This window comes from Colias eurytheme, chromosome 2 (assembly GCF_061535395.1).
Source record: "Colias eurytheme isolate Ceu_HAF_F1 chromosome 2, ilColEury1 Martin Lab GWU primary, whole genome shotgun sequence".
In the NCBI taxonomy this organism is placed as follows: domain Eukaryota; kingdom Metazoa; phylum Arthropoda; class Insecta; order Lepidoptera; family Pieridae; genus Colias; species Colias eurytheme.
The window spans coordinates 9433222-9441022 of NC_142981.1; the positions used below are offsets into that span (position 1 = coordinate 9433222).

Below are 7801 nucleotides of genomic sequence, written 5' to 3' on the forward strand. Positions count from 1 at the left end.
TGCCGCCCTAATTTATATCCACCCTGTATTATCACTCCGTATCTCTCTTTGCTATATCTCTGATAAACGAATGTACGGATGCCTAATTGTATTCGCGGCTAACTTGGAATAATGGCGGATTTGTGGGAAAACTTTGGCTATGATTTATTAAACTTATTTAATTTAACATTAACTTCACAATATAATAGGCTTTCAGTTCCATTATAGAATAGTAAAGTAATTTTAATAGCAAATATATTACTGATATAAAAAAGTAATAACAACAGACCAATTTATATTTCAAGCATAAAATATATCTATTATTTTGGGGGAATTTTTCAAATCTCTATTTGCTACATAAAACTTTCCTCCTATAATTCGCCCTTAGATACATCTTTATAAAATTATACAAAAGAAGATTTGATAATTTTCACCTCAGTAACCGAGCACTATAGGTATGTACTACGAAATTGGGGTCACCAAAACATGTTTTAATGCAGAACAATTCCATTATAATGAAGGCCTTCCAAAATATGAAAATCCGTTTCTTAGAAGCTCTCTTGAAATGGCGTAGGCATAAAATTTTGTGAAAACAATTCTTTGGCGGTAGCCAATGTTTCTGTAATATTTATATAATTATCTAGATCAAAAGTTTAGAACCCATGTAGACCAAATGGCGATAGATGACGTCAGAATCAGCACTACAGGCTAGCGAAACTTTACAAAGGACCTCCTCAATAATTATCTGCGGCCTCTCGAAACTTCGCCGTCTCTGTAATTATTTTTCGCTTGTTATTTTTTCAGTTCTGTAAAAATAACTTCAGGTATCAAGTTTGTTTGTAGTTGACCACTTTTGTGATCATTACCGTCTGAGAGCTTGGCCTGGTCGAGTATCTTCATACTTATTCAGATTTAATTACAAACTTTTTATATGAGAAATATGCTTCTACGCATAATACTTTAGGTTTTGGGAAATATTTGTAATGCTTATAAAATTTAATACCTACCCTTATACCTTATAAAATTTATAAAATTTAGTACCTACTCGATTATAATTACTAAGTAAATACTTAGTAATTATAATCGAGTAGGTACCTAATATTAGAAACTGCCGTAATTGGCCACAAAACAAACACTAATATTCCCCATAAATTCCAAACAATTATCCTTACAATATCGCATACAAACTAATCGGACAGAAGCCGACCTCCACAACAGATACAATAAACAATGCAAACATTCATTATATACAAAATACCTATCAATTATTCAAACATTAGTATTTAGTACAATTTAGCAAACGCAAAGCCCAATAGCAGGCGATTGTTGGCTCTACGGTATGAGCACTATTAAATTATTTAGCTGCGGTCGCGGCATTGTCTCGCGAACTTGGTCCCATCGTTGTATAAACAGTTTTGATACCGTTTAGTGTGACGTCCCTAATGTTTACCGTTTGTATCTATTCAGTTTTGGCGGGAAACTATGGAAAATTTGCGACGTTGTTTATCAAACGAATTAGGTAAATTGTGGAAACTGTCTATATCGCAGAAAGGAACAATGGTATTGTTACTTATTTGATTATGTAGAACTACATTTATGGTGTAAAAAGTCATTTAGAGAAATATGTGTCCCTAAAAGAACCCATTCATATCACATTTGACGTAAACCAGAACAAATAAATAATAAACTTTATAGACGCTAAATAAATAACAGTTTGAACAAATGCCATCTTTATAACGCAATAATTGTAGGACAGAAATATATATCCTAAGATAAGACAAGTACAAACACAAATGTGTCATCTTCTGTGTTTCCCAGCCTAAAAATATACGTATGTTATTATCCCATACAAAACATTGATCCAATCAATAAACCAACCCTTAATAGAGTGCTTTATTTAAGTAAACATAAAGACAGGTTTAATGGCTTTCTGGAACTGGTCGTATAATAGTGTCCCGTCTTTATTCCGGGGATACGTCTATGTTTGTCCAACTAGTTAATGGGATACCGATGGGCTGTAGTCCTGTACACTATTGAGCGCGTTGGACCGATTTCAACATCGCCATTATGGTCGTGCGTGGAACCGAGAGGACGGTTAACAATTAATCGGGTTGTCTAGAAACATCGTATAAGAAGTAGTAGACGATAGACATTATCTAATGAGAGATTTGAAAATCAGAGTAAAATCTAGAACAATATTTTAAATTTATAGGTAAATTCGAGGTAAAAATTTAAGTTAATTTCACCTAGAAAATACATCGGTTATGAAGAATGGAGATACGGCATGATTATTAATTTTTATGTATTTACATGAAACATACTACAATAGACAAATTTCAGAAACTATTCCCTCCCTGTAACTTTAGCTTTTAAATTATTCTTAACAAAATCTCTAAGGGCTGATTTTTCAATCCTTGGTTAAAACTTATTCGTCGAATAATGTATAAAACTACCATTTTAAAAACTTATTGTAATTGTCCGTATTTGACAGTTTACGTGACATTTTAATATTATCATGTAATACTTTATTGGACGGATACCAAGATAACCAAGCATTGAAAAATCGGCCCTAAAACCCATAAAAACTAGTTTAATTCAATTTAAATGTTATCTAAAATAATCTACACAAACTGACCGCCCTGACCACGACCCCCAGACTCTAGCTCTCACACTGCATCTGTAATGATCGAAATCTGAGTCCACCTGAACACCATTAAACTTGCTTCGGATCTTGACAGCTTCTTTATCAACGTATCGTGTACATGAATAAATAATATAATCTATCTATCTAACATTGCAAGCATAACATTAAATTATTGATTTCCATTTTACTAGTTTGTAGTTCCATGTTTCTAGTGTGCAATATGAAGTCTAGTATCTAGAGTCAATAAATTAAGACCACATATAAATTTCACAAGTCACAACAAAAATTTTATGTTTATAAATAAATGTATAACAAAATAATATAGTTATCAGCTTATTATCGGCAATAATTCACTGATCAGTCTATGATTATTTCAAAGCTTGTAAATGTCCGACTATAATCCAATCATTAAGAAATACTAGTTCAACCAGGTGGCTAATTTACCTATTCTTAAATCTATGAGAAATCAAATATATCTAATAAGACCAAACAAACAACCTCAGTCTTCTAAGGTCATTCGTACAGCGTTCATTACTCTCAATCTAAAGTTAGATATTAAACACGTTTACTAAGAGCAATAAAGAATATAAGGTTCACCCAATTATAGTGTTATGTGTACAAGAAACGCCCAAGGGCCTCTCTCCTAACTAACTAATTTAATTAGCCGTGTAATGAAATGGTTTACCTCTAATAAAATTGTATTGGTGTAAGGCTAGTTCCTCACGTATGTGAAATAATGCGCTTAATGTATTTTTCTTAATTAATAGACAATTAATTTTATTACCTAACATTTATTTTTAGTGTTCATGAAAATTTTCGATCAATGTTTTCCAACATATAGGTACACCAAATATCCAATCTTAAAGCTTTATTGCAACATAGCTCTTAAAATATTAAACAATCTTTAAACAAATCAATGAATAGTAAATATAATACCAACTTATTTAATTAAAGTAGCCATAATTCAATGGAAAAGCCGCATTATTCAAACAGATCTAAATTCATTGGGAACATCCATAATACAACGCTCGCCTAATTGATAAATCATGTAAAATACAGAAATTCCAAAACACAAACAGATAATTTCCATGGAAAGCTTGTACCGCCACGGCCGACTGTATCCACTTGCCGCAGAGAATAGCACACACGGCCGGGTAAGTTTCAATAGCGTCCGTATTAGTTTGAAACCTAATTGTTACGCGGCGTAGCCCGCGGCGCACCGTCCACGACAATACGTCGCCTCCACGATATTATGCATGTTTAATTAACGCCATTTCTAATTCATAATCCGACAGTGATAAATTAAACCCCGTCCACTCGTAATTAGGTACGCAATTACGGCCCGTTTGAATTCATTATTGCCGAAAGTACTAGGTGAGCGTGATTTATTGCCGTGTCTCAGCGATCGTAATTAATATCGCGTTACACGTGCGTTATCGACCCCCGTCGCCTACTGTATCAATCAAATGCCGACTGCTTCCTGCGGACTTGAGCCCGCGTTATAATTAATCAGCTACAAGATCCCCATATTGTTCATCGGCATTATTAGACAATAAGCGATCGCCGCGGCCGCGCGAGCGTAATTGGAAACTCTATACGGCTATTTAATTTACCTAGCGGGCCGCGCCACCTGGCTCGATGGCGAAACAATTGCCGAGCGCCTAATTATATTTTAATCGCAACATGACCCCCGCCCTATGCAGAGACCGGGCGGGGGCAGCGCGGGGGGACAACACCACTAATTCATTTGTGCGGCGAAACTCAGGACGAGCCGCCCGTAGCGATTGTTTATTCTCATAGGAGAGTTTAGGTCTCCTAAAGCAATAGCGACGCTTAAACATATTAACCAAAGCGTTTACGTGAAGGGTTTAATTATGCACTATACGTACTGTGAGCACCGGGTTAATTAAGTCGTACACATTGTTTTGAGGCACTTAGAAGGCACATAAACCTATGGTCTCATACGTGTCTTTTTATGCGAGGATAGCGTGCCCGAAGCCGGGTTATACCTAGGTAGTTACTTGCACTAACTTGCGCGGAGTTCATCAAGTGCAATAAATATTAAAGTTACAATATCATTGTTAGAACACTCGGTATACGCGCAGCTGTTTCCGCGAACTATTGCCAATTGTGTGGGGACCTTTGTTCGCAACATCAACTATGAAAATGTTATAATAGTCTATTGAGCCCATAAATTGCTCGGAATCCTTTTACCTCCAAAAAATAACTTCGAGCGGTATAGAAACTAGAAAGCGAACATAAATATTTGTTTACTATAAACATTAGAAGTTTAGTCAGTTTCTATTTTGATAATTAATGAACCAATAAAAAAAGTTGTTCAAAAAACAGGAACATTTCTAATCGTGTTTAAATAGACAGAAACATTTTTATCCTCGAATTTAAAAACATTTGAAACTTTAAACCTATCTGGTACTTATAAAAGCTGTGAAGTTCCCGTTCAGGGCAACTGCTCTTGCACTCGCTCCACATTAGCGTAAAAGCCTTAAAGCGGGGGAAGCTGCGCATTGGCTATTAGCATGATTAGACGAGCCGACACTCGCGAATTCTTTAGGCCTCATCTCATAACACCACCTACATATTTCATTATTTATGTAACCTCTGTTTTACTTCAATCTACTCCCGGAGATTGCGTTCACAATATACATAAAGATGATCTTTGACGTGCCAAATTGCTCTTGTAAATTATTATGGTACACTTTGTTAGATTATGTTACTGTTTCATTTTTTATTGTGGAGATATACTGTATAAATGTTTATTACATGTCTGTCATATTTTTTTTAGTATAATGTTAATTATTTTATAAATATATAATTCTTTGGAAATATTATAATTAATGGCAAATCTGATTGTATCTATTCTTGTAGAATGTATATTAAATTTCACTTACATTGTTCCAGATGATGGCCTGCTCATACTTGAGCACAACGAGTGTCAAACCTGACGCGACTACGAGCTGCTGGAACCCCCCGTACGCCGGTCAGCCGAGTCACAGCTTCAGGCCCGCTCCGGAGACCAGCACCATGGAGCCAGCGCTCGACCTCACCACGTCTCTCAAACCTCGCAAACCAGCAAGCGACGACGACTCTGAGTGACAGTGTTGTGCAAAGACTAAAGAACTGCAGTCGACGTCACACGCTCCCGCGCGACGTCTCGACTCTTGTTAATTTATAATTCATAGTCAAACCTCGATGTGAATGCTACTATGGGATCCCTTAATATCGACGAGTGTAGTACCATTCACATTCGCGTTGAATATGGCGGTTGTACTGGTATTTAATTTTGGTTGTGAAATCGCAATTTATGTAAAATTTACTCTGCTCTATAAATCATTCGATTCTCTTACTTAGAATCTTAAGGAATGTGTTAAACACAAGCGTGTTGTTTGTATTTAAAGTGATAATAATGGAAATGAAATTGCATATCGTAAAATAGCAGTAACGTGGAGCTACGCTTGTTGTATATCTTGTCATTTTGTACCCGACTCTACTGTGTAATTTATGTTGTATTAACGAAATAATTTTAATATTAAATAAATTATTTTATATTATTATTATATGGAATTTACTATGAAAGATTATGACAATGACTATTCTTCCGATATCATTTATTTCGATGAAGTGCACGTTTTGTAATATTAGCCAAGTGACGGTTTATGTTAATTCTTGCCAGTGAGAGTACCTTTTGTATTTTAATTCTTTATACGCATCTCTGTGATTTCCAATCTTACTATGTAAATATTTCTCGAATAAATTTGTTATTTCGTTTTTAATTGACGAGCTGTTACTTAAACTTCGAATAGCGTCTTATAAAAGTAAATTTGTACATACTAGCATAAACGTTTTAGACTTAAGTAGACACATCTTGTACCTTCTAAGACGCAAAATTGGTAGCAATAATCGGAATGCCAACATCAATGAAATTTAACTCGAGTTACTCATGTTCTCTGTGTATATAGTACTATATACTACAATTTACTATTATATTCGTTGATAAAATCAAATTTTAAAGTATTTACAATATCGTATATGTAATATTAAACGCTAACATTTATTAGGTACATTATTAAAACATCGTGCATATTTCATATGTTTTACATTTAGTGTCAGTGCATCAAGAAATACAAGTATGAACTCTTTGTATGCAAGAGAAATGTAAAGATAGTAGGATCATTTATGATTTGTATTGTATAATTGCATTCGTACATAATGTTAGCGTTTAGTGACTCTTGCCATTCATTTACCAATCGACTTGGTGGTCTCCGAAATATCTTCTTGTTGTAAAGTTAAGAATAAACATATACACGTAGACAATTACCGTGTTACCAGTTTAACATTTATCTATACAGAAAGAACTTGCATCTAGCCTAAGTTATGGCGACAGGAGAAATTAAATTTTGTAAATTAATTGTGTTGTTTTCTTTCCTTACCCATGACAATACCGATGAAAGATGCTGACCATTTTCACAAATTTTCATGAATGACGCAATGTCATTGATATCAAAAATGAAAATAAGATGCAAAATAGTACAACAATACACTCAAACAAAACATTTTTAAATGAAAAACATCCATTTCCTTCCATTTTATCATCATATAACTCTACTAATCCAGTCTGAACCGATTTCAAAATAAAATAAATGATCTCGTGTAGCAAATGTATATAGAAAATTATACAATCATGTGGGAATATTATGTTTTATTCGAAGAACTGCTTTATTCTGAAGCATACTCTTGGCTAAATATAGCGAATTATTAAACTAAATCTTGTACCTGTAATCTGTACACCTACAAAGGATCACTAAAAAGATTTGTGTTAAAAGATAACTACAAATATTATGTATCTTACTTGGTAAGCATCAGACAAGAACGGTGAACTGCTGCAATACATAAAATTAAACTTTTTTAATCGCCTTTATCAGAGTGGTTCACCAGGGATTATTAATTGGAAAATATGCTCAATAAATTATTGCTGTGCTATCCCTCTATGATCTATCACACCTCTTCATCTCAAAAATATGAGAAGAGAGTTGTGTTGAAGTCAGTATAGCAGCTATACCCTACACTTTCTGTTGAAATAAATATTTCCAATTCATGCAGAAATAAACTGAGCCCAGTCTTTTACACTGCCTTAACAAAAATCATACAAAAATATAAAAT

General features: G+C 34.2%; 1 protein-coding gene across 1 annotated transcript in view; it reads left to right on the top strand.

Annotated features, from left to right (window-relative positions):
• The window catches only part of LOC149910597 (LIM domain transcription factor LMO4), an 89244-nt gene extending 82195 nt beyond the window's left edge, over nucleotides 1–7049 (top strand). The window contains exon 5 of the mRNA XM_090115703.1: nucleotides 5543–7049. The gene's annotated coding sequence lies outside the window, so the exon portion shown is untranslated. The remainder of the gene's footprint in view (nucleotides 1–5542) is intronic.
• The last annotated feature ends 752 nt before the right edge of the window (nucleotides 7050–7801 follow it).